Source organism: Mesocricetus auratus, unplaced genomic scaffold (assembly GCF_017639785.1).
Source record: "Mesocricetus auratus isolate SY011 unplaced genomic scaffold, BCM_Maur_2.0 Super-Scaffold_100013, whole genome shotgun sequence".
In the NCBI taxonomy this organism is placed as follows: Eukaryota; Metazoa; Chordata; class Mammalia; order Rodentia; family Cricetidae; genus Mesocricetus; species Mesocricetus auratus.
In genome coordinates this window covers 66,637,330-66,665,124 of record NW_024429196.1, presented here as the reverse complement: position 1 = coordinate 66,665,124, position 27,795 = coordinate 66,637,330, and the positions used below count along the sequence as shown (strand labels likewise).

The 27,795-nt window shown below is 42.8% G+C and overlaps 1 protein-coding gene across 12 annotated transcripts in view; it reads left to right on the top strand.

Annotated features, from left to right (window-relative positions):
• Atxn1 (ataxin 1) overlaps positions 1-27,795 on the top strand; it is a 395,773-nt gene that overhangs the window by 87,303 nt on the left and 280,675 nt on the right. For all 12 annotated transcript variants that reach the window (XM_040755915.1, XM_040755911.1, XM_040755914.1 and 9 more), the window contains one exon: positions 23,143-23,254. The gene's annotated coding sequence lies outside the window, so the exon portion shown is untranslated. The remainder of the gene's footprint in view (positions 1-23,142; positions 23,255-27,795) is intronic.

Genomic DNA, 27,795 nt, shown 5'->3' with positions numbered 1-27,795 from the left:
TCTTACTCATTGGTCTGTTGATAGGCAACTTGGCTGGTTTTCTTTCCTTGTTAATGTGTACAGAACAGCAGTAAATGTGGATTGTAAGTGTTTCTGTGGAAAGATACAAAGCCCTTTGGGCCTAGACCGGAGTGGTATAGCTGGTTCACATAGTAGATTCTAATTGTAGGGTTTTTTTTTGTTTTTTTGTTTTTGTTTTTCAGAAATATCCACACTGACTTTTACAGTGGCTTCACTATTTTATACTCTCACCAGCATTAGATAAGGATTCTTCTTTCTTCATGTCTTTTCCAGCATTTGTTATTATTGATGTTGAGGCAGGTCTTACTTTGTAGCCCCAGTTGGCCTGGAACTTGATAAGTAGACCAGGTTGGCTTTGAACTTGTGATCTTACTGCTTCTGCCACCCATGTACTGAAATTACAAGCCTGAGACCACCTGGCTTCCTTAGGTGTGTATGGGGTAGTGTGGTCTACTTAGATTCAAAAAAGAAAATTGCTGGTGTGTAACTCTACAGCTTTCTTTTGAAAAATAATGAAAGTATTCTTTGATCTTTCTGAATTCCTTAGTCTAGGCTCCTGTTCAGTTTTCTATCTTTGGTCTTTCACTTCGAGCTGGGAAAGAACACCAGCCAAAAGACAGCCAGGTTCTGAGCACAGCCCATCCAACCATCTGCAAAGAAGAAATAAGCATGTTTGTCTGAAAAGGCAGTCTAAGATAGAATTACAATAGTGGCTGTTGTAGCAGAACACATGGCATTGGTTGAAAGTGTTTGAAATAAGATTTGCCTAAAAAGATACTCAGTAGTTGGTTACAACTTGTTCATGTTTTGTATTTGTTTGTATGTGTGTGTGCATTCAATGTGCCTGTTGGTGTGTGAGAGTGTGGGCACAGGTGGAGCTTCTAGAAGCCAACCTGCAGTGTGAGTCTTCACCTCCCACATTGTTTGAGACTGGGTCTTTCTTGTTTGCTGCTGTGTATGTCAGCCTAGTCAGCCAACCAGCCTCTGTGGATTCTCCATTCTCTGCCTCCCCTCTCAGTGTAACAGTGCCAGGACTGTAGATGCACAGTACTATGGAAGTGCCTGGACTGTAGATGCACCCTACTGTAAGGGTGCTGGGACTGTATATACACACTACTGTTAGGGTGCTGGGACTAGAGGCACACACTACTGTTAAAACAGTGTTGGGACTGTAAATGCACACTACTGTAAGGGTATTGGGACTGTATATACACACTACCGTAAGGCTGCTGGGACTGTATATACACACTACCGTAAGGCAGCTGGGACTGTATATACACACTATTGTAAGGGTGCTGTGAATGTAGATACACACTACTGTAAGGGTGCTGGGACTGTTGATTCACACTACTGTAGGATTGCCTGGACTGTAGATGTACACTACTGTGGGACTGCTTGGGACTGTAGATGAACACCAAGGTAGGAGTGCTGTGACTGTACATATAAACGACTGTAGGAGTGAGTGCTGTGACTGTACATATAAATGACTGTAGGAGTGAGTGCTGTGACTGTACATATAAATGTCTGGAGGAGTGAGTGCTGTGACTGTACATATAAACGACTGTAGGAGTGAGTGCTGTGACTGTACATGTAAACGACTGTAGGAGTGAGTGCTGTGACTGTACATATAAACGACTGTAGGAGTGCTGTGACTGTACATATAAACGGCTGTAGGAGTGAGTGCTGTGACTGTACATATAAATGACTGTAGGAGTGAGAGCTGTGACTGTACATATAAACGACTGTAGGAGTGAGTGCTGTGACTGTACATATAAACGACTGTAGGAGTGAGTGCTGTGACTGTACATATAAACGGCTGTAGGAGTGCTGTGACTGTACATATAAACGACTGTAGGAGTGAGTGCTGTGACTGTACATATAAACGACTGTAGGAGTGCTGTGACTGTACATATAAACGGCTGTAGGAGTGCTGTGACTGTACATACAAACTGCTGTAGGAGTGAGTGCTGTGACTGTACATATAAACGACTGTAGGAGTGAGTGCTGTGACTGTACATATAAACGACTGTAGGAGTGCTGTGACTGTACATATAAACGGCTGTAGGAGTGAGTGCTGTGACTGTACATATAAATGACTGTAGGAGTGAGTGCTGTGACTGTACATATAAACGACTGTAGGAGTGAGTGCTGTGACTGTACATATAAACGGCTGTAGGAGTGAGTGCTGTGACTGTACATATAAACGGCTGTAGGAGTGCTGTGACTGTACATATAAACGACTGTAGGAGTGAGTGCTGTGACTGTACATATAAACGACTGTAGGAGTGCTGTGACTGTACATATAAACGGCTGTAGGAGTGAGTGCTGTGACTGTACATACAAACTGCTGTAGGAGTGAGAGCTGTGACTGTACATATAAACGACTGTAGGAGTGAGTGCTGTGACTGTACATATAAACGGCTGTAGGAGTGCTGTGACTGTACATATAAACGACTGTAGGAGTGAGTGCTGTGACTGTACATATAAACGACTGTAGGAGTGCTGTGACTGTACATACAAACTGCTGTAGGAGTGAGTGCTGTGACTGTACATATAAACGACTGTAGGAGTGAGTGCTGTGACTGTACATATAAACGACTGTAGGAGTGCTGTGACTGTACATATAAACGGCTGTAGGAGTGAGTGCTGTGACTGTACATATAAATGACTGTAGGAGTGAGAGCTGTGACTGTACATATAAACGACTGTAGGAGTGAGTGCTGTGACTGTACATATAAACGGCTGTAGGAGTGAGTGCTGTGACTGTACATATAAACGGCTGTAGGAGTGAGTGCTGTGACTGTACATATAAACGACTGTAGGAGTGAGTGCTGTGACTGTACATATAAACGACTGTAGGAGTGCTGTGACTGTACATATAAACGGCTGTAGGAGTGCTATGACTGTACATACAAACTGCTGTAGGAGTGAGTGCTGTGACTGTACATATAAACGACTGTAGGAGTGCTGTGACTGTACATATAAACGACTGTAGGAGTGTTGTGACTGTACATATAAACTGCTGTAGGAGTGAGTGCTGTGACTGTACATATAAACGGCTGTAGGAGTGCTGTGACTGTACATGTAAACGACTGTAGGAGTGAGTGCTGTGACTGTACATATAAACGGCTGTAGGAGTGCTGTGACTGTACATACAAACTGCTGTAGGAGTGAGAGCTGTGACTGTACATATAAAGGACTGCAGGAGTGCTGTGACTGTACATATAAACGGCTGTAGGAGTGCTGTGACTGTACATACAAACTGCTGTAGGAGTGCTAGGACAGCAAATATGCTCTACTGCATCTGGATTCTTGGGATCTGAATTCAAGTCCTCCTGCCCATGCTGTGATCACTCTACCCACCTACTGAACTATGTCATTAGCCTAAGAATTTCATATGGATAGAAACATGTGATGTGCATTAACTCAATACCTAGGAACTGGAAATGAATAGTACTGAGAATCCGGGATGTGATTGCATCTACTGCACTTGTGACTGAGCCATCACTCTCCTGTGCTACGGTTTTACTCTGTGGCATTTATGCACTGACTTGACCTTTACCGTCTCTGACTGGCAAATTTAGTGATTTCATTCAGTAAAGGAAAGATTCTTCCCTCTTGGTAAAGCAAAGTGGCAAAAGGAAAATGCGCCTGAAAATCATTGTTAGAATTTAGGGCCAAAAAAAAAAAAAAAAAAGATTAGCTAGATAGCTAGAGTAACAGATCTTCTTGAACTAGAGAAATAAATCTTGGGTATACAGCAACTGGCAAAAGTTGAAAGAACTTCCTCCTTACTACATGCTTTTTGAAGGACCAGTTTAAAACAGAAACGAGTGCAGCAAATGTGAAGTGCCTGGCACATACAGAAAGCATGTGTGACGGTCACAAAACCAGGACGGATTGAGAGCAGCAACAGAAAGTGGTGGGCAGTTCTCTTTAACCCCATCACTTGTTTCAAACAGTCATCCAAGGGAAAGCAAGTGCAGGTGAAAATTCGGTTGCTCCCGAAGAGCTAGCAGCTTGAAAGGACGAGTACTCATGCTAAAATCACACGAAGGGCAGCCCTCGCCAGACCGCTTCGTACATGATCCAGGCTCACACGAGAGAGGTGACACCCACGCCACACAGGCAAAGTGAATGTGATTTGGCACCCTGATTTCTCAGTGCAGAAATGATGAGAAGACAGGCATCAGGCCTAAGGATAAACACAGGAAAGAAATAGGCCAAGGGCTGAAAACATACCGTCCGTATTAAAAAGTTAGCATGGCGGCGGGGCAGCAAGATGGCTCAGAGAGTGAAGGCGTTCTCCGCCAAGCCCAATGAACTGAGTTCAGTGCCTGGAACTCACAAGGTGGAAGGAGAGAACCGGCTCCCCAAACTGCGCGCTGATTGGCCCACACTCACAGCGTGGCAAACACAAACCACCCGCACACAAGTGGACTAACAGATGTGCATTCTAAACAAGTGGCCTGGTGGTGTATTCAATTAAAAAAAGAAAAACAGCACGGTCACGTTTAATATAAGTCCTCCTCTTATCGAGGTAGGGTTGTAGAGTGTTAAGATTGTACTCATTCCTGGGGGCGGGGTGGAAACAGAAAGGTCCCCTCCCCCAAGCACAGAGAATTACACCCTGCTTTCCACCAGAGACCTCTCCGCCTATGATCTGAATCCCCGTCTCCTTGTCCGCACTGCCCCTGATTCATGCAGCTTGGCTTATTTGCGTCTCCCTGACTAAGTTTAGAAAGCACTGTCAAGGACAACAGCCTCCTGTGGCTTTCAACATTTCCCATGCCGCTTTGCTTACTGGAGCCACAGGCATCATTCATTAAAACAAAGTATAAAGTCACGTATAAAAATGCCATAAATTAGCCCACAGAGCCATTTCTAATGTGAAGGTTGTATTTCAAATGACAAGGAGGGTAGGGTGTAGTTTATTTGGTAAAGTGCTCACCTAGCATGTGCAAAGCCCTGCATTTGATTCCCAGAACCATATAACACAGGCCTCACACTGTAATCTCAGCACTTGGGAGGTGGAGCCAGGAGGACTAGGAGTTCAAGGATATCATCCAGGATGCACTGAGTTTGAGATCAAAAACTTAAAATGCTAGTGAGTCAAAAAAAGCTCTAAAATAGGACAAGCCAACAGATGCAAGGGAATACCAAGTACTGTAAGGAGTACATTGCGCATGGGAGGACATACAGAAAGATGTCCCACATCTTGTGGTGGGATAGGATAAAGTCAGTTATTAACGCCTGTGCAGAACTTCCGCTGTTGAGGACACAGTCTGGAGCAGAGACCAATTTTGTAGTGAGAGCTGTTAAGGGGTATTTTCAACCTGGAACAAGCCCAGCAAAATCCTTCAGTTACCACAAACAACCAGGCACAATTTGTGAGCCGATAATCAGATTCGGAAATATTCCATTTTACCTTGTGTGTGGATTTACTCCTTCATAGTCCTATCGTGGCCTATTTAGGTATTGTCCCCTAGACAGAAAGTGTAGAGGCTGTATTTTATTCCTATGTGTCTTCCGAACCTGTGTGGGCAGTTGGCCAATAGTGAAAGAAAATCTAACATCCTCCATTTTCTCCAGCAGCTAAAAAGAGGTATGTGTTTCATGCAGAGACCAGCTAGACTTGAGTTTTAGTTGCTGGCAGTGGTAGATTTTGCAATAACGTGCTACTTTGCCTATTATCCTTATGCAAGGATGTTGTATGCACAAATGAGTCACTTTCTGATTCAAAAGCTATAGGATATTCAGTCCTGCAAGGAGGGGACATAACTCCTGCAGCTCAGTATTGCCATGTAAGGGTATATTCTTATTCTTTTCAACCAGCCACCTACAAGGGGCAAGTATAGGTTGGTTCAACATCAATTAGAAATCTTAGCTTGCATGTTCCTTCACCAAATCGCACACTCACCCCCGCTTGTCTCCGTAATGTTAATGCCTCACCCTGGTGCTATGGCAGGCAGCCTGGTTGGAGACAGGTTTGGTGATGTTAGCACACCACTGTGCAATATTTAAGAATTGAGGACTTTGGCTTCTGGGAGACATGGCTAATGATGTATGTGTTTTTCCCCCATGCTCATCCCTGTCATCATCTTCCCTAAGAAGTCCTTCCCACTCCAATTTCAGTCCATAACACTCATTCTATCCTTCCCTGAGAGCTACTTTCTTTTAAGACAATTTTTGTTATTACAGTTTGTTTGTTTAGTTAATGCGATTTTGTGTGTGTGTGTGTCTAGGTCAGAGGACAGTTTAAGTAAGTTGGTTCTCTCCTCCCATCATGTGGATGCTTGGGGGATTTATCTCATGCCATTAGTTGTGGTACCCTGTTGCTAGCATCTTCATACATTTGCCGAGGCTTGAGAGCTTTTTTCCTTTCTTTTTCACCTCATGTGTATGATAAAACTTGAGTGCCACAATTATCATTCTTTCATTTCAACTGTAAAATACCTGAAGGAATGAAAGGGAAGAGAATCCCTAATGAGTACCTTAGATTGGTGACCGTGGTCCTTCATTCTTCAGAGTTCCAGGGCATTCTATTTTTCTTAGACTGTGTCAGTATGGAAAAGCCTCTGAGAAAACATGTGACTGTCATCTTAGCATTGACCAACAAGGCCACAGTTGACTGAGGGTTAATCTCCAAAGGATGAAGTACAGTTGCTGTGCTGAAAGGCCATTGGTTATTTCGAGTCACCAAGGATGTGGGCAGACATTCTTGGAAGAAGATCCTGCGCAGTCACCAATTTTTGTCAATTGCCAGCCACCGCCATCAAGACCCATCTCAACTCTGGTCAGTTGTAACTCTCCACTGGACTCATCGTGTGCCTGTAAACCACATTCAGCCTCAGACACTGTAGTTTTGCTTAAAATCTCACTAAAAATAGGAGCTAATGTTTCCATTATCTGCTTTCCTGCTTTGTCATTTTGAAATTGAAACCGAAAGCTGGGGCAGAATTCAGAACTACTCAAAACAGGCTCCTTGAGCATTTTCAAGTCATTTTCTTGGAGAGAACTCATTAAGGAAATTATCTGTTTCTTTAGTAGTATTGACTTCCAGCTCCAGGACAGCAGCCATCTCCCAGGATCTGATTCCAGGACATCTGTCTGTAACCAGAGCCAGGCTTCCAGCCCATCCCCTGCCTCTGGGTCTATGCTATACTGCACTGAGACTTTTCCCTGAAATGGCTTTTATTAATACTAGCAAGGTGAGAAGGTTGTAGTGAACTATTGTGTTACAACTCGGGAAATGTTGCCCTCTGACCCTCCATGCCCATGTCAGCAGTGTGGATGGTGAATTTGTTCACAGGGTTGGGCTAAGGGTCACTACGGAAAGGCTGTGTTTCCGTTGCCTGTGGCTAGGAGTAAGTGTAATGGGGCCTTAAAAAAAGTCTGTGGTTGAATTTCTGACTTAAAGCTGTTTTGAAATGCCAAACAGCCTGGATTCTTGGGAAACTCATTTGAATGAGACCAGCTGTAACTTAGGAGTGTATATATGTATCCCTACTGTGAAGTGCCAAACAGCCTGGACTCTTGGGAAACTCATTTGAATGAGACCAGCTGTAACTTAGGAGTGTATATATGTATCCCTACTGTGAAGATCTGACATATCCCTGAAGTTGAAGCTTTTGGAGCACCAGCCTGCCACAGTAGAAAATCCCACTGAAGCCTATTTCATGAACAGAATTACTTAAAATATCATATAAATTGACATTCGGGCTAGGTGCCCAAGTTGTATATGACCCATAAATGAATTTTGTTTTTATGTTTAGATCTTAGCTCTTACCCAAGAAATACCCAATGTATTTATATGCAAGTATTCATGAATCTTAAAAACTCCTAAACATGGGTCACTTGTGTTTCTAAGCATTTCATATTCAGAATGGTCAGTTATTGTATACAAGCAGAAGCTTCTACACCAATGGGAGCCAGATGAGCTGGCACAGGTCTTAGACCCATGGGTCTCAACCAAGGCATCTGGAGCCATTTTTGATAGTCACCATTGAGGACAGGGGGTATCGACTCTGGCACCAAAGAGATAGAGGTCAGGGGTACTGCCCAACACCTGCCAGAGCAAAGGATAGTCCTCCACCACCACGTTTTCTGGCCCTAAATACCAGTAAGTCTGGGATTACAAGTCCCCCTTTCAACCTTCTCCCTTCCCTCATTTACAAAGCAATAACCAGCTTGTTTTAGTGGAAGATAAACTACAGGAGTAGGAGAGAGTGAAGAAGAGCAGCATTGCTTTAAACATGAACCATGTTTTAGTTTTGTTTTGCTATGATTGTAATAATACCCTGGTTCTTCTGTCTTGGAATAAGAAAATGTATAACTTGTTTGTGATTTTACAGGATCCCACTTTAGTTTTTTTAAAGAGAATTTGGACTTTTAAATCATTGGATCTTTTTTTTTTTTTTTGGTTTTTACGAGACAGGGTTTCTCTGTATTGTTTTCAAGGCTGTCGGTCCAGCCCAGCCTCGAACTCTCAGAGATCCGCCTGCCTCTGCCTCCCGAGTGCTGGGATTAAAGGCATGCGCCACCACCGCCCGGCTTCATTGGACCTTTTAAAAAGATTATGGAACTGGCATGAGATCTTGGAGACAATAAAGAAAGGAAAGGTTATGGTTAAACAGCTATGTGTTTATGTGTCAAGGCCACAAAGTGTGAACTTGTGATGGCTAATCTTTGTTGTCAGTTTGACATACCTGGGAAAGGAGAATCTTGACTAAGGAATTGTCTCCATCAGATTGGTGTGTGGGTATGTCTGTGGGAGCAGTTTTCTTAATTGTTAGTTGATGTAGAAGGGCCAAGCCTACTGTGGGTGGTGCCACCCTTGGGCATGTAGTCCTGAATTGTATAAGAAAGTTGGTCAAGCACAAGCAGAAAGAAGCAAGCCAGTAAGTATTATTGCTCATGATCTCTGAAACAGTTCTTACCTCCAAGTTCCTACCTTAAGCTGCTTCTCTGAGTTCTTGCCCTAACAATGTCCCTGATGATGGACTAGAACCAATAAGCCAAGTAAACACTTTCTTCCCTAGGTTGCATTTGGTCAGTAGTTTTTTTAAATCACAGCAACAGAGAAGCAAACTAGACTAGGCCATTCGCCATTTGAACCAGATAGCTTGGATTTTGTTGTTATGCATTTGGGAAAAAGTATGGGCTGCTAAACCATGGCCTGTATATTAGAGCTGCCTCGTAAGATCATGTTCTTTAAGGCACTTGTATTAGTCTTCTGTGGCAGTTTTTCTCAAACCTGGTGGCTTCAAATGACACACTGTCTTGACTTAAGGTTATTTAGATTACAAAGCCAAGGCAGATCTGAACGGGACTCCAGAGAAAAATGCATAACCTTTTCCAGTTCCTGGAGGTCACTCTAAGCTGGGTGGCATCTTCCTCCATCATTAAAGCCAACATTTTAGCTGGATCTGTCATCTGTCCTTGACTTCTTTGACACTTCTTTGCCATTCCTCCATTTTCAAACTTTTGTGATTACTTTAGTCCCACCTGTGTAGTAGTGGATACCCTTCCCCCTCAAGATTACTCATGCTAAAGCAGCTGTGCTAAGGAAGGCATTTTTTATGTTCTAGGGATTCAGGTATGGGCATCTTTTGGAGGGGAGCATAATATTATTCTGTCTACCCCAGTCCTGACGACATGTGACTATTGTCTAGTGCTGCTTTTTAGTAACTCAAAAACAAACAAAACACTGTTAAGAATTTTTTTATGCTTCTATTTAGTGTTTCAGAAGGATTTTATATAGTTAATGTAGAATGGCGGAAAACATTTGGAGGATGGCACAGTAAGGGAGAAGTCAAGAGAAAGAGGGAAACAGGCAGGGTAGACACACTAGGCAATGGACTCCAAGGCTGGGACAGACAGTTTAGTCTTCGCTTGGGGGTGAGGAAGTGGCTTGTTGAAAAGTCAGATTCCTGAGCCCCAAAAGCCACATTAAGTAGGTCAAGGGTGGGGCTAGCTTTGGGGGACTGATAGGTCAAAGGCTTAGACTTTGGATATTAAACACAGCTACCACTGGGTTGTTCCTCTACCTCTAGGATTTTATGTCATGAGAACCCTTCTGTGATGCATTTTGCATGAAAGGGTTGGTATGACATCCAAGATATTCACTGTAGAAATGCGAATATGTATTTTTAAATATGCTACAGTTATTTATTTATTTATGTGTGTGTGTGTGTGTGTGAGAGAGAGAGTGTGTGTGTGTGTGTGTGTGCATGCACACATGTGCTCCTGTGCTCCCATGCTTGCATGCATGTGAGATTGGGCATGGATAGGCCACAGTATGCACAGAGGTCAGAGGACAACTTATGAGAGTTGGTTTTTTCCTTCCAATATGTCGGTTCTGGGAAGCATAATGGTGCCCTTACTTGCTAAGCCATCTAGCTGGCTTATGCATCCCTATTTTAAAGCAGAATTGCATTTTAATAACTTAAATATAAACTGCTATTAAATGCTGATGTTGGAGTCTGGGTAAACATACTTCTGTCCTTGATATTATCTTCTATTTCTGTAAGATTCGGGTCTTGGTAGATGCAAGCCCTTGTCATGATCAGCCATGTCTACATTTAAAATCTAATGAGTTTGACTGCTGATGGTTCCTTTATAACAGTGTCATCTACTGTCTGTGGTTAACTCTTGATGCAAAGGGGACCTTTGGCTTCCTAATGTCCATGAGTAAGTAAAAAAGACCTGTGATCAAATTAACAGACTTTCTGGGTCTAGAAATGCACCTATGAACATTGCAATACAGCATAGTTGCTCAATAAATGTTAATTCTAGAAACAAACTGTTTACTTTCATTTTGTGGGGTAGAAGGAGTTCAGAATTCCCCCTCCCCCTCCTGGTGGTTTTCAGGGCCTCTTTTCTTCATAGAGAAATCTGAGGCTCTCTGACACACTGCATGTTTCCTCCCTTGCTATCCCACAGCCTCTCTGTATTTCTCTTATTCTCTGAGCTGCAGAGAAATCCTGCCAGTGTGTGCATGCTTTCTAGATGGAGTGCAGACGTGTTGAGGACCCATTCATAGCACAACCTCTTCCTGTGGATGGGTAGCTGGTAGGATTTCTCTTCAAAGCTGTGTTCTGTGTGTTGGTGATGTGACTGGAGCATTCACCCTCTTAGGAACTCACATACAGTGTCTCACTTCCTCAGAGATGTGTAAAACTTCACAAGGACGTTTGTGACAGCTCGCTGGGGAAGGGTTATTTACTACACTTTTGTGAGTCATTATGATGTCATCCCCTCAAGAGTCAGCTACAGTAGATTTGCTGTAATGAGGACAGTTTGGGAGGGAGATGATAGCATCCACGTGTAACCTTGGAATAAAGTACCAAGTGGAGTTGCTGGCATGTGGCCGTGGCGAGCTGCAGCAGTCGTGCGTTGCTTGATCAAATTCATATTCATATCTTGTCAGTTTACAGTGAGCCAAAGATTAAGAATAGCATTTGTTTCTGTTTTCGTAACTGCCTAAAAATTATCCCAAGTCATTTTATTTTCCTTAGCTTGACTTTTAATCTTGTTTTAAATATGTGGTCTTTCAAGCAGTCGTGAAAAACTTCCCAGCAACTTGGCAATGCTGAGTGGGACATCCCCCACCCCTCGTATTTGGGATTGAACCCCCTTCTCATTAAGTGAGATTTTAAACAGCATACCACTGTCCCACTGTCATCTACAGCTTCAGTTTTAGGAATACAGCTGTCCATATTTATCAGCAAAGGACACATCCCAGCACCTCTAATAGACTCCAGAAACAGCGGAGAGTACCAGTTTTACATATCCTGATTTTCTGTCTCCATTATCTGTGCACTGAAGTTTAATTTAGAAGTTGTGTACTGGAAGGCAATGGCAACAGTAGCTACTGGTAACATAGAATAACTATAGTAAGAATCCTTTAAAGATGTTGCATGACTCACTGTCTCAGGGTCTCTTGCTGCTCTGTGCATCGGAGCAGCCTCGGCATATGCTCGCCTTCCTTTGCAAGGTTGAGAAGTCTCCCTGTTTGCCGCTTTGCTCTTTTCTCTCTGGCTTCGCCAGATCACCAGCATTGCTGCTACCATACTCTGAATGGAGTGAGACGTCACGGCATTTGATTACGCTCCTCAGAATGGTGTGCAAATTGAAACTTAAGAATTGCTTATTCCTGGAATTTTTTTCCATCAATATTTGTGGATCAGGGTTGACTTAGAGTAGCTGGGACTGTGGAAACGAAACCAGGGATGTGAGGGGCTCTATTACACAGGAGTCAGACCTTTCTAGAGCTAGGTTTGGTGGCACCGTGGAGAGTTGATGGAGGAACAACTTTCTATAAGGAAAGACACAATGGCACTGGAGGGTCAGGAGTGGGAAAGATAGTCAGATGATAAAGCCAGGAAATAGAACTAATAGGGTTTGGTTCTAGCTCACTTGGAAGACTCTGAAGAAGACAGAGGGAGTGACTCTGGTGTGTCCAGGTTGCATTATTCAGTGATGTTATGGTATACGGACCAGGCTGACTGGCCCCATTGAAGCTGCTGCCAGCATCTCCTCTTATCATCTGCCGTTACTCTGCTAATGACCCTAGAGCTTTCCCTTTCTCGGTTAGGAATCATAGCCAGGAATCCCCCCCTTGGTTGGTTTGGGGTGGTTTGGGGTGTCTGGGGTTCAGGAGTGAGTTCAAGATACCTAAAGCACTAGTATGAAATTGGGCAATTTAGTGTAGCCTGTCCCAACATGGGTAATGTAAGTGGCAGCTTAATATGAGTCATTGACCTAAGATTGCTCATCTGGAATTTTGAGAACAATGGGAAGAGTTTGGTGGTCACCAAAATTGGTACAATATCCCTTTTCTGATTAGGGACAAAGGCTGGAAAAACAGTATTGTGCAGTGCTGCACACTGAGGAAGCCACTGAAATGGAAATAGAACCGGGCCTTGCAAACTCTAATTATTTCAATGTTGCCCTAAGTAAATATTTGAAGTAGACTAAAATGGCAGTGCCGGGAAATGGGACCAAGAGGTCAGCTGTGCCACACCCTTCCCCTCACCTTTGTGGTGGCTGACCATCTCCACTGAGAGTGACTCATGCGGAGAAGGAGAACATGGGGTAGTCAGGTCTCAGAAGAACGCAAGCATTGTATACAACAACCCTGTCACTGGAGTGACGAGTCTCCAGGCGGGAAGACGCCAATCAGGAAGTTTGCCACAGTCATGAGATGGGGGCCCTTGGAGCACCTTTCCCAACTTAGTGGCTACTTAGATGCTGATAAACTCAGTAGTCCACTCTTGACTGTGTCTTTATCGCAAGTTCACAAGCCTTCAACCTACTTGCTCTATCTAAGAGAGAAAGGAGGGGGGGGTTGGTTGGAGGAGAACAGAATGCCTCTTGAATGTGACATACCCTGGAAGGACTATTACCACTAACTGTACATTGTGCCAGTTTAGAAAAAAAAATGTATAACATGATTTCCAAAGAATAATTAGGAAGCCAAGAAAATAGGAGGCTTCTGGCTCTGTATCCTATATGCTGTGGTCCAAATGGTGATACTCATTAAAAAGATCCATGCTGGTTGGTGGCAGTTCTGGGGAAAGCAGCGATGGATATGGAACTGGCCAATAACCGTGTGACTGTTGGTGATGGTGGGGCACTTAGGATGGCTGCATATTTAGAATGGGCAAGATATCTAAGCAGTAGACTGCTGGATACACCCCAGATTCGGGTTCTTTTTGCCAAACATTAATGCACTGCCCTACTTTTCCCTAATGTTAGCTCACATTAGGAAAGAACTAATTCTCCTTCTGAGAATGTTCCAGAAAAGCTGGCATGGACCATCTCACAGAATACTGCTGGCTGCACCATAGAGAATGCTGCTCTCCTTAGTAATATCTAAAATGTTTGGAAGAATTACATTGCTAATCTGTTTAATCTTAGGACTGAAAGGGAATGAAACTTAAAAAGAAAAGTCTACATTTAAAAAAATCTGTCCTTGTTTTTCTCTTTCCTGGTCTTCTGCTTCCTTCTCCCCTCGCTTCTCCTGCCCCTCCTCCAGTTTGTCCTTCCCTGGCTTCTCTTACTCTTCTAGTTCCTTCTTTCACTCAGGTTCCCCTCCCTCTGACTTCTCCACTGGCTCCCCCTTCTCTTCACTGAACCCAGGATCTCACACGCGTTAAACACACGCTATAACTTAGCTGTATCCTCATCTTCCGTGGCTGTGTTCTTAGTCATCAAACCATTAGAGGAAAATAAGAGCACTGCCATAAACAGAGAGGCACACCAGAAATGGTAAGGATGCTGGTTATCTACAAATTGTTTTGAGAGACAAGGCCACACAAAGGAAGCTGTGTGCTATCTAGACAGGGGTTATACAGGTGAGGGCATCTTGATGGGATCCTTGCTAGAAATGCTTTGGAGGAAAAGAAGAGATGGAGTAGATAAGGATAGAAAATGTCCAGAACTGGGCTTTGAATAATACTTAAGAATGATCTGGAAGGTATCCAATATACCTTTAATGATTCCGGGCTAGTGCATGGAAAGGCACCTGAGGTGAAAAAAATGCAAGGCCAGGGGACTGAGGTAGATGTTGACCGGTGTGAGCAAATTGACCTAAGGAAGCAGAGGGCTTCGAAGCACTGGAAATGGGGCCTTCTTGGTGATTGGCATTTTCGCTGACCTTGTTTCATGACTGTTCTGTCAGTGGGAGAGACAGGAATGCGGGTGCTGAGGGTACTCTGGATTGCACTTATATAACATCCTTATCAGTGTTCTGTCCTCCTGACCTTTGAAGAATCAAAAGGTTGAGCTTCACCACATCCAGGAAATGTGGCTCTTGAGTTAGCCTGGGGGATTGCTCAGTGGGTAAGGCTCCTGCTGTACAAATATGAGGACCAGAGTTTAGATCCCCAGCAATCTATTGCTTATATATCTTGCCCATTCTAAATATGAAGCCATCCTTAGTACCCCACCATCACCAGTTGGGGGGTCCAGTGGGCTGCCTCTAATTCTAGTGAGCAGAAGGCACAGATGGGACTCCTAGCTACTTGAATCCGTACACTCTGGATTTGAGGAGAGACCCTGCTTCAAATAATACAGCAGAAAGAGATTGAAGAAGACCCTTAATATCAGCCTCCAACTTCTATACACACATGCCCATCAGTATGCTTGCAGAGTGTGCTCACACACATGCAGATGTGCAGACAAACAGGCACATATGCCACGCACACACACACACACACACACACACACACACACACACAAACCAGCAAAAAGGGGTTTGCCAAGTGTTTTAAAATTCTATTTTAATTTCTAATGCACTGTTGTTAAATATAATCTACCTAATCAGAAGTCCTTTTGAGGTCCTTGACAAACTTAAGGAGCATAAAAAGGATTCATCGTAGTGGTGAGTGTGTGTGTGTGTATTGAGAGAGATGGCAGGAGTGTATTGAGACATGGTTTCATGTGTCCCAGGCTAGCCTAGAACTTCCTATGTAGCAACTTCCTAATTGTAGAATGTCTGGCATGTACCACCATGCCTGCTTTATGTGGTATCGGGGATCAATGATGTCATGCACTTTATCAGCTGAACCACATATCCAGCCTTGGCCCAGGTTATTGCTAAGTAATTTAACCTTGTAGAATCTGGCAAGTGTGGTCTTGTAATTTCTGGTCAACACCTCAAGGGTGTTCCCTAAATTTACCCCAACCTTTTAAATCCCTTTCAATCCTGGCATAACTGTCTTCCGTAATGGGATGTAACCTCCCAGTGAACTCTGGCTCATATATGGTACAAGCTTCTCCCTATTTTTAAAAAATAAGAAGCAATATTTATCAGGCACTTTCTTGTAAGCCCATACTTTATTTACAGGAAGACTTATGCAAGCTTACCAGCTTGATTGACTGTCTTAAAAAAAATCCAACCCTCATCCTCAGTCATAGTATCCTGTCTGGCTGTTAGTCTCCGAAGCTGTTTCTACTTATGTTTCCAAACTCATATGTTTTTTCTAACTCTGTTTTAGACATTTTTGTGTGTTAATTAGTAGCATCTGCTCCGTATGTCATAAGACAACATGATTTCCTCCTTATACAAAGTGTCCAAATTGCAGGTTAAGTGGTAGCAGCCTTGCTGCCTGAGCTAGTGCTACCGTTTGTTATTTTTAAGTGGCAACACATACCTTCCATTCATGAGGCTTCACGTACTTTGCAAAGCTTAGCCACTTTTGTTTACAGAAGATTTATAAATGACACTGGGTTTGTTGCGTTTTTTTCAAGATTCTTTTTTCTGTCCCCCCACCCCCAACCTGGAGCCAATTCTAGTTTCTTCTGACTATGGGTACAACCCCCAACACTTAAAACATGAGAAAAGTCCATCTGTTCCTAGGTGTCTGCAGGGATAGGTCCCAGGATCTCTGGAGATACCAAAATCCCCAAAGCCCAAGTCCTATAAATAAAATAGCACAGTGTTTGCATAAGCCCACACAGTTCCTGTCCTGTGCTTCACATCATCTCGAGATTGCTCATACTGCCTAACACAGTGTGAATGCTCCCTAATCTGTTGTGCTGTGTTGCTTGAGGATAGTGGCAGAAAAAAATTGTTAATGGTCCATATAAAACATTTTTCCTGGTGTGTGTGTGTGTGTGTGTGCATGTGTGTGTGTGTGTGCATGTGTGTGTGTGTGTGCATGTGTGTGTGTGTGTGCATGTGTGTGTCCGTCCTCACATGCATGTGGGTGCAGATACAGGTCAGTCTTGTTGTTTGAGATGGGATCCTTTATTGGAATGGAGGATTGTTTATTTGGCTAGCTTGGGTAGTCATTGAGTACCAGTGATCTTCTTGCCTCTGCCTCCCCATCACTGGAGTCATGAGAATATGTCGCCATGCCTAGGTTTTTACGTGGGCACTGAGCATCCACCCATGGTCCTTACGTTTACATGGAGAGCTCTTACGAGCTGAGCTACCCCCTCAGCTCCTGCCTAACTGTTTTGACCCTCTTTTGGCTGAACCCATGGATATAGAGCCCTACGTATGTTGGACTGAATTCTGCTAGTGTGGATCAAAACTGTGCTGTTAGTTGTTCTGTGATAGAATTTACCCTACTGAGAGTAAGAACCAGATGTGCTTTCCTTGACATTAGACCACTCTGGATTTGAATTGAGGCAGAAGTCAGAGATAATGCCTCTGCCTTTTGTATTTCTTATGTCTGTGTCTGGCAACAGTGGAGATGTCTTAATTCCTTCCAATAACTAGAGGGACAATAGGCTTTGCATTTTGTAGACTCCAAAGACTTCGAAAACAATTCAGTTTCCCTAGTTTTTACTGAAACCATGTTTTCTGAATACTTCCTGGCTCTTTATTGCCAACTGAAGATTGTTTTTCCCTCATTATTCTGAAAAATCCAAACAAATCATGGTGGCCATTTCGCTTGATATTTGATCTTTGCTCCCCCACCTAGTACAGTAGCCCCACCCTGTTTGAATTTTGCCTTCTGCAATTTTAGTTGCTCATATTCAAGAGAGTTCCACAAAAAAGCATTAAATGGATAATTCCAGAAGTAAATAACTCAAAGGTTCCAACAACCTTTATTACATTATGCCTTTCTATTGCATTATTAGTTACTGCTAATTTCTTACCGCTCCTAATTCATAAATTCAAATTATCATCCTGTGCCGGCTAGCTAATTGTCCACTTGACAGAAGCTAGAATTACCTGGGAGATGAACTACTAAGCATCTGTGAGGGATAATCTTGATTATATTAATTGATATGGGGGACCCATGTTAATTATGGGAAAGACCATTCCCTGGGCAGGGGCCCTGGACTGTCATAGTGAAGAGAAACAACTTTGCCATAGACTATGAGGGGTTTTTTTGCACTTGTACAGTAAATTCTGTGTTTTTATTTTGTGAAATGTATGTGCAGACAAGATATCTCACATGTGAGCATCTCTGTGAAAGTGCGAGTGTGCGCGCGCGTATGTGTGTGTGTTTAGTGGTTCATCTAGAATTCAGTTTTTGTCTTACTTAGATATTTATTTTTGTGTATGTGCATTTGTGTGAGTGTGTACTGTGTGTGGGTACCAAAGGAGGCCAGAAGAGTGCATCCAACCCCCTGAAGCTGGAATTAACAGAGAGTTGTAAGCCATGTGGGTGCCATGAATTAAACTTAACCTCTAGAAGGGCAGGAGGAACTCTTAACTACTGAGCCATCTCTCTAGCCTCTTAGTCTATATTTTTAAAATACAATCTCATTGGATAGCCCACACTGCCCCTCTACCTCTTTGTCCTTTTGCCTTAGTTTCCCAAGTGCTGGGATTCTGGCCTGTGCCAGCATACCAGGTTTAGAATTTATTGTCTATTCTTTATATAACAAAGTATTTTACTTGTTCCAAATAAAGAACTACTTTTCCCAGTAGCATTTATTGAAAGAACTACCCCTTCACCACTGAGGAGAGAGATTCCACCATGGGAACGATATTATTATTTCCTTCCTATGCTGTCTATGTCTAATTGTTGCATTGTAAAGATTATACCTAATAGCTCAAATAGGCCACGGAAGATAACAGTTGTGGAAAGCTGAGCTTGAGTCTGGCACCTTAGACCTCTAGACCACCCTGACAGAAGATAACACTTGTATTTGTAGAGATCATTTTGGTATTAGAATATTCAAAATATGTAAAAAAATGGTTTGAATTTTAAATAACAGTAAATTTTAGGGAATTTTATCTAATACATTAGGAACTAAGTCTGCTTGGAAGGCTGAGACATTAAAATCCATCTAGCCAGACCAAGGTTGGCAAACAAGCCTCACAGTAGCAAGTTTATTGTGCTTGGCTTATATTGACATGGCTCTCCCTTGGTTGTTATCTTACAGAAAAGTACTCCCAAAATGCCTATGGAATTGGAAGGCATCCTAGAGAGCCCTTTACATACTCATATACTCAAAGATGCCTGCTGATATGGTTTCTTCCCCGCCTCCCACCTCCAGCCTTGGAACTCTGTCTAGTTTTGCTTTTTATTTTTTCTGTTTTGTATTGTTGCTGACTTTATTTTCTTGAAAGAATCTTATGTGTCACAGTTTGGCTTCAAAATCACTTTGTAGCCAAAGATGACCTTGAACTTCTGACTTCCTACCTGAACCTTCTGAGTGCTGGGGTTACAGGTGTGTGCCACCATATCCAGTCTATGGACTGTTGGGGATAGAACCCAGGGCTTTGAATGTTCTGGGCAAGTGATGAACTAACCATGCTTCCTGGCCAGTCCCTCTGTATTGACACTGCCACCAACCAGCAGACAAGAACAAGTTGTTAGCAAGGTTAGACTCAAGTCTGTTTGTTGCTAGCAGTGCTAGGGCAGGGTGTGATGGAGAAAGGGAGCAGATTGGGTTTCCTTTGTCTTAGAGTCAGGGGTGTGGCTACATAGAGGAGCACTTCCTAGCATGCATAAAGCCTGGGATTGCATCCCTGGTGATACAAACGCATCTTTTTTCTTAGAGATGCAATGCTGAGGATGGGGGCCAGGGCCTCCTCCATCTATAGCCTGCACTCAACCCCGGCTTAGGAAAATTCTGCCCAAAAGGAGATTTGCAGAGTTTTCAGAGTTGTGTTTTCTTTTTTGTCTGTATAGTTTCATTTTGATATTTGATTTTTTTAAGACAAGGTGTTACTATATAGCCCTAACTGGTTTGTTGCTCAGGTGGAACTAAGGATTCACAGTGGTCCTCCTGCCTCCGTTTCCTATTGCTTCTAGGACTATGTGTTTATGCCCCTTGCCCAGCTGCTGGTTTTCTTTTGCTACCTACCGCAGTGTATATAATTGAGGATTGACTGGGAATCACAAAATGAACTGTTTGTAACTCATGCCCCCTGGGATGAGGAAAAATGGAAAGCGCTGTCCCCTTGAATGAGTTCTCTCTTTCTCTCTCTCTCTCTCTCTCTCTCTCTCTCTCTCTCTCTCTCTCTCTCTCTCTCTCTGCAAATATATGAACACTGCTTCACTATTCTCTAGACACATGGCTTCATCAGCCAGAGAAGATTCCCTTCCACTACCCCAATCCCCAATCTCCCCCCCACACACAAATAGATTTTGTTTATGGACAGGTAACAGGAATGTCATCTGGAAATGAATCTCTTTGTTAAGGACAAAAGCAAATCTGAACGTTGAGCTCTCTGCATTAATAAAAACACGAGGCTTCTGGTAAGACCTTCTGCTTTAAAGCCACTTTCTGTTACATTAAATGATTAATATTCTTCAAAGACCAAAGAGCATTCCTACAATCCCAGCCCTCAGGAGACACACCAGGCTGCATGAGACCGGGGCCAGCCTGGGCTATAAGGCAAGGCTATGTCTCAAAATAAGATAAAATAAAAAATTTTTAAATGAGTCAATTAGCCTAAGTAGTTTAACCAAATGTCTAATCAAAGTTCTGACTCATTTCCTGTGTGTCTTTAAGATGTATATGGCTTTCTCCAAGCCGGATGGCAGATTCTCTGTAGACGTTAAATGGAGTTGCAGAGATCTTGTCCAGCGCTAAAAGACCCAAATAGAGGTTAGTAGCAATGAAAACAAGAGCAGGGGGCTATTTTTAGTTTCAAGGGAAAAAATTTCAATATCAGCAAATAACTTATTGTGAGACCAAAGCCCTCCTTTCCTCTCCACATTCTGTCTTTTCCAAGACAGTTTTCTTTGAACTTCCAGGCTTATCTTCATTTCTGTCACTATGTCACTAATATATATCCCAGTGAGGATGAGTTATAGTTCATGAAATGAAATGAATAAATGAATGACATCCATATGACCCCACTTTTTGTGGGTATCCATGTCATCTAGGAAAGCAAAAGGACATTTCTGTTTCCTGTCTGATGCACTTCCAGGACTGAGCATTGCATAGTACTAAACTCTATTCACTTAACTGCACACTAACCAAGAACCCCGAACTTTCTGCTTCTCAGCAGTTGCAATTGTCTGTGTGAATTTAACCACGCCCCCAAAAGTCCTCTTCAAAAATGTTGGCTGTTCTGTAAAGCAATTGCTTATAGAGTCTTTCAAAGGGTCCGCTATGGGCCCACGGATGTAGCTTGGTTGTTGGAGTGATTGCTTAGTATGCAAGACACCCCGGGTTTGATCCCTAGCACAGCACAGATTAAACTAGGTGGTGCACATCTGTAATCTCAGCACCTGGAAGGTAGAGGGAGGAGGATTAGAAGTTCAAGGTCACCCTTAGCTACATAGTAAGCTCGAGGAACACTTGAGGCCCTGTCTCAAGAAAGCAGGCAAAAATATTAGTTATCCCAATGACCTAGGGATACATGAAAGGTTAGCTCTCTTATAAGTGGGTCATGGGATGACAGCTTTGTTGATCATTCCAGAACCTTCTGAGATTAGTAGAGTTTAGCATTTCATGTGGTGACCAGGCATTGCCTCAGCTTCCTTATATACTAAATAGGAAACTGGTAATGGAAGAGAGATCTGTTTACATTACAGCCACCTGTTAGGGTGGGGAAGAATCTAATTTCATCCATACTGTGCCCGTGGAGAGCTATGGCACAAAGACCAAAACATGAGAGCTGAAACATATTAAGGGAGCCTTTCATGTGATGGTTGGGGACCTAGGTCCAGGTTGCCTCCATTCTGTGTTAGGGACCATGTTTATTCGAGTTCCAGGCAGATAAAATGGATCATTGAGAGCTTCCTTTTTTTTTTCTTCTTCTGATGCTGTTATTGCTGTTTTGAGGCAGACTCTTGTTATGTAGACCTGGCTACTCTGAACTTGCAATGTAGACTACACTAGCCTTGGATTTGTGGTCATCTTTTGACTGTAAGGACTGCAGTCATACACCCACCACCATGCCTGGCCTTTGTGTATTTCCTTTGGAGATCACTTCATCTGTGATGCCTGTCTATATGCTGGCTGAACACACTAACCTTGTAAGTGCAAAGGGTGGGGGGAAGTCTAACAGCAGAAGGGAGGGACACAGTGCCTGTCTTCAGGATCCTCCTCTAACACCTGTGATTACAGTTGTAGTAAGATGCAGCCATCATACTCCCCAGTGGGTGACAGCCCTCCAGCAGGCTTTCAAATTATATAGAGAACAAAGCAAACAAAACAAACAAAAAAAGCAGGGGTGCAGACTCATCTGAAGTTGACCTCCAAACCCTCAAGTGGCCACTGTCCAAAAAAACAAAACAAAACAAAAACCTGGAACCATAACTGGGCACAAGAAAGCTTTAAATATAGCTATGGCAGGAAAAGAACTTTCCAGAATGGCTGCTTGTCAGGTAGTTCTAGTGTAGGCATCATCAGCTGTTTGGAGTCAGGTGAAAACCTTTACCATTAACTTCATGTCTACTGTGTACACTACGTGACGCTTTCCACCCTGGGAAGAGATGGTATTTATCAAGTTTATCAAGAGGCAGGTGGGGGAAACCCAGCAACTACCGATTTGTAGAGCAAAATGGAAATTTCCTTTCTCTTTCATGCTATCATTTTTTTCTGTCCTTAAAGCACTATGTTTTAATAATAATAATATTTTCTCAACAACCACATATTATTTTTAAATACAGAATCTGGTCTCTAACTTGTGATCCTCTTGCCTCTCCCTCCTCAATGCTGGCATTACAGGTGTACAACATTATAATGTGCAGTCTTAGACTTTAAGGGGCAGGATGAGAAATTTTTTTGAAACAAATCTCCCTTTACTTTCTACCCTTGACACCTAGAAGTTATTATATTTAGTTATTTAAACCAAAAGAAGCATTCCTTCCCTTCATCTAGTGGTTAAACTTGAAATTTGTCATGCTTACTGGAAAATACTATCCTCGCCTATATGTCTTGCTTTTCTTTCTTTCCTTTTTTCTTTCTCTTTTCTTTTTCTTTCTTTCTGTCTGTCTATTCTTTCAGTCTTTTTTCTTTATGTCTTTCTCTTTCTTTCTTTCCTTTCACTCTTTTTTATCTCTCTTTCCAGTATTTTAGGGCACCAATGTAGATAAGTTGTGTGATAGTTTCTTTTAGTGATTGACATCCTTGTTTGACATTATAAGACAGACACTGAGAAAGCCCAGGGATTTCCCCTTCATATTCACTAACTGCTTGAAGTGGCATTTTCCACTCTGACTTGGTGTTTGGTTTTGTTAACTGCAGCATACTGGAGCAGCATGAAAGCATCTGTGTTGAAGCTTCAGAAGTAAGGTTCCTATAGACCCTGAGCAGAACAGAGCGGACTCCAGCCTGCATGAAACAGGGATAGTTTGGGGTAAGTCGTTCCATTGGAGTTGGCATTTGCTTGTTTTGAATTTCATGTGGTGGTCTTTATTTGGTGTACTGAGATATTTTAGTGAATATGATGCATAGCCATTTTCCCCCATGGCTCAAGCAAAAAGACATTCTTGAAAATGTTTTTTTTTTTCATGACAAAGAGCCAAGAAAGTAGCTAGATAAACTTAATATGCTCATTTCTGAACTTTGCAGGATAGTAACACCTCAGGGGAAGGCATTTGTGATTAGGGAAAATGAATCAAAGCAATAAAAAACAATAGCAACAGCAAAAACACAAATGTCCACACAACAAATGATCTGTATAGTCCATGGGTTCCATTTCGGCTGGATGCATAAGGGATTCATGAGTCAGACAGAGGAGGTCTAGCTGTCTGGCGATACATAGGAGGTCTACTTTTCTGGTGATCCTCTTATTCTGTAATCAGTATTGGAGCAGGCAAGGTGGAGTTGTTGGGAGTTTCCAGATTGCAGTCAATAAATATCTATTGAGTAACTTTTAAAATTGGGGCACAATGTGGTCATTTGAAAGGAATATAAAGTATGTAATGTATGATCAGGATAGTATTGTCTTCATAAACTCTGGTCTGTTCTTCATGTTGGCAATGCTTTGGTTCTCTCTTCCAATTCTCTCTAAAATTTGTAATAAGCTTTTGTGAAACACAGTAGCCCTCCTGACAGACCTTAGTCCTTCTGCTTATTGGTGGTCTTGGTCCCCTAAGTGACAACCTTGGTCAAAGAGTTGCAGTCCAAACATTCCAAGCTTTAATTACATGTTTTTTTTTAATCCAAATTATATACTAAAATAGTACAGCTTTCTCAGGGTGTCTTCTTGGCTTTATTCATGGTATTTCCTGGGAACAATCCTCACATGCAAGCCCTGCTCATCCCCACTGTGGTGAACGGCATTGGGAGAACTTACCACTTGCTATGCCTGGCTGTAAAAGTATATGTGCCCAGATGATCTCCCTGGCCTCCTGCAAATTGAAAGCTCAATGCCTTCTAGTACCATTAAATAATCAGTAGTCTTCAGTTCTCTTCAGTGGAATTTACTGTGTGCCTGGGGCAAACTATCGTTTTTTTTTTTTTTTTCAGGGAGTTAGGGAGGTCATTGACCAGCCAGTGTGGGAGAAAAGGTTGAGTCCCTGGGGGACTTTTATCTCCATTGTCTTCTGGTAAAACAGGACTTTCAGATTCTGTGGTTAATAATTTAATTCCCTTGAGACATTAATAAAGGAGTGTTTCATGAATTTAATATTAACATAAACAAGACTAGGTTCTTTTAAATTCTTGTCCTTCCTTCCTTCCTTTCTCTTTTTTTCCTATTGAGGTCCTAGATTACTATTACTGTGTAACTGGCTGAGTGAGTGCCTTCACTTCATGGAGTTCCAAACTCTGTTTTCCATTGAGAAGAGTGTATTGGTTTTCTTTCTTACTAAACATCTTTTTCCTGAAGCTGAGCTGTGCACAGCAGTTTGATGATCACATGTCATTCTTGTTAGCAGCTGTCTGCCTCAGATCAGCACATTATTTGGGTTTCATAACATCATTTTCTCTCTCTAACAAATGTTAAATTATGAGGTGCAGGAAACCACATGAATTCAGCAGAGTGACAGTACAAACTCAGTGTGATCTGAGGATGCCAGGTTATGAGTGTTCTGGAGAGTGTATGTCCTTCCTGTTTGCAGGGGTATCCTAGCTCCTCTCTCTCTCTCTCTCTCTCTCTCTCTCTCTCTCTCTCTCTCTCTCTCTCTCTCTCTCTCTCTCTCTCTCTCTCTCCCTCTCTCTCTCTCTCCCTATCTCTTTCTCTCTCTCTCTCAGCATGTGTCTACTGTGTGCACGATGGGACATGGTGAATCCCAAACCTGCTGAAGACATTTGCTGAGGGATCCCTGTAGACAAGACTTGTCCACCAAAACCCAGGCTCTACTCATAAGTTCTTTCATGGGTTCCCAGGACGCGACTCAGTGTAACCTCTTGATGAACATCATTGACACTAGGATGTTACATAGACCTATGTGTTTGCTGTCACCGTACTTGGGTTTCAGACTGCTGCTGTAGGACAGGACACAGATCACAGGTCAATGTTTCTCAGTGGTGGTCTCATCTCAGGGCCTCCTGCATCTGATTCACCAGGATGTGGTTTTTAAGTGTGTAGACATAGTGACACCAGGCCTAAGGAATCAGAATCTCTGGGGGTGGGAGCTCTGAAGGCTCATCCCACCTAACTGAAGTTTAGAACAACTATCTAGAGACTAATTATGAACATTTCCCTTGGCCTCCTGCCCACAGCAAAGGATGCAGGGTCCGAGTACGAGAAAGGTTCCCAGGAAACACCCCCTTACTGATCTAGGCAGCATCCACCATGAGAGTCACATTTACTTTTTGATTGCCTCAACTTTGGGGGATGGGAAGCCAGCATTGTCTATGAACTCTCAGAACCCAGTTCCTGCTAAACACACAAAGAATGTACCATCTCTCCAGGCCAGAGGCTCTTTCATGTCTCTTTCCTCTGTCCCTTGTAATGGCAGTAGCTTCTACAGAGGTCTGGTTTAGGCGACATCTGCTCGATGCTGGGCAGCTGGAGGAGAGCCACAAAAGCCCAGCCAGCTCCCAAGGCCACATCAGCTGCCCTTGGCAGTGTATTCCAAGTGGCATTTCTTTCAGCTGTTGGAACTTGCAGGCAGTCCATTTGGGTGGCAGGAGAGCCATCCAGTTACTGAAAGGGACAAAGTTAAGCCTTAGTGGCCATACATCAAAGCTCCACAGTAGCAGCGGTAGACTCTGGGTTTGAATCTGATGTTGACAGATTGCAGTGGTGACATTTGACTCCTCTTTTCTTCTTCCTCCTGCTTTACCTTCCATCCTGGAACCATGGGGACAATCAACCTGACTTGGCTTGATTCCAAAAGAAATCAGTGACACCAGTGCTTCTGGCAGAACTCGCCAGCAGTTTCCATGTAGCCCTGGTGGGTAGATCTGGCAGAAGAACTCATAATGGTCTCCTTATTCTATGAAAGGATGAGTGGGGCCATCAGGATGGATAGACCCATTGAGATAACCATTGCTGAGTGGATGTGCTCAGTTTCTCCTACCATCTGTTACACACAGAACACATCTGTGACTGTGTGGATAAGCAAAGTGACTTGCACTGATGGTGTCAGATACTGAGGGTGAGGCCTCAGTCCTGTAGTACTGTCTAAGTCATAGTGGGTTGTTTAACTGGTGCTTCTGGCCCACCAGATGTAAAGTGGGGTCCTTGTATCTCCTCCCTGGGTTTGAATGAATTTGCTAGACTGAGTCATAAAATTCAAGGAAATAACTTTCTGTATACCACTGCTGAATCATACTGGCATGTTGTAAGTGGCCTCGCATAGGATATGGGTGGACAACTGGATGAAGAGCTGTGTAGGGTCGGGTACAAGAGTGGAGGGCAGGCTAACCTCCGTGGTCCTCCTCATGTCTAAATTCTCCACAGACTCTGTCCCTTTGAGTTTTTATGGAAGTCTTACTGCATAGACATACTCGATAAACTCATTGGCATCAGATGGTCAACTCAGTCTTCAGTTCCTCCTCTTCCCAGAGATTGATTGGGGGATAAGCTAAATGACCTAACCCTCAAATCTCACCTTGGTGTGTCCTGTACTGAAGCTGGGGAGATATCTAGGATCAGTCAATTAACTTCTGTGTCAAAGGACATTTATTACTGCCAAGAATTTTCAAAGTTGTAAGCCAAGAGATGGAGAAAAACAGCAAATTGTGTATTTCACATCATAATTACTGAATGCATTTATTTATTTACTTATTTTCCATGCTGGTGTTGTGCCACATACCTAATCCCACTGTTTAGGAGATGGAGACAGAGGGACAGCCTGGATCTGTAGTTAGCAGCAGACCTGGAAAAAAATTTGCAGTCTTTGTTTTTCTTCACCTATAGAAGTTATGCTGTTCATGAATTAAGTTTGTTGAGAAGACACACTCAGGTATGATGTTGGAAAACTATATTCCCCCAGATGTCCACTACAGTTTTAGTTTTGGTGTCGGAATGGAACCAGGGACCATGTGCATGTTAAACAAGTGTTCTGTGGCTTTTTGTCCTTTCCTTCAATTTGGGAGATTAGAAGAGGTGACTAACTAGACTCTTCCCCTATTCTCAACTAAGCCTGGACAAACAAGCATGGGTTCCCAAAGCAAGGCTAAAGGTGGATTAGACTCTTGCTCATGAGATTCATGGAGAGCCGATGGATTTCCCTGAGTGTTTTTATTATTATTATTATTATTATTATTATTATTATTATTATTATTATTAAAGTTGGGGTAAGTGTGAGAGCTATTCCATAATGCAGAAGAGACATGTCCTGGTTGTCACCTGCAGGACAGAAATGAACAGTTGTTTGCATACATAAATCTGAACCTTCCCTGAAATGCTCTTGGGTAGAGAAGTAACCAATTAAAGAAAACTTAAAACTTGGGGTTTTATTCTAGTATCAGATGACAGCATTTCTGGCTTGAGACAAAGTC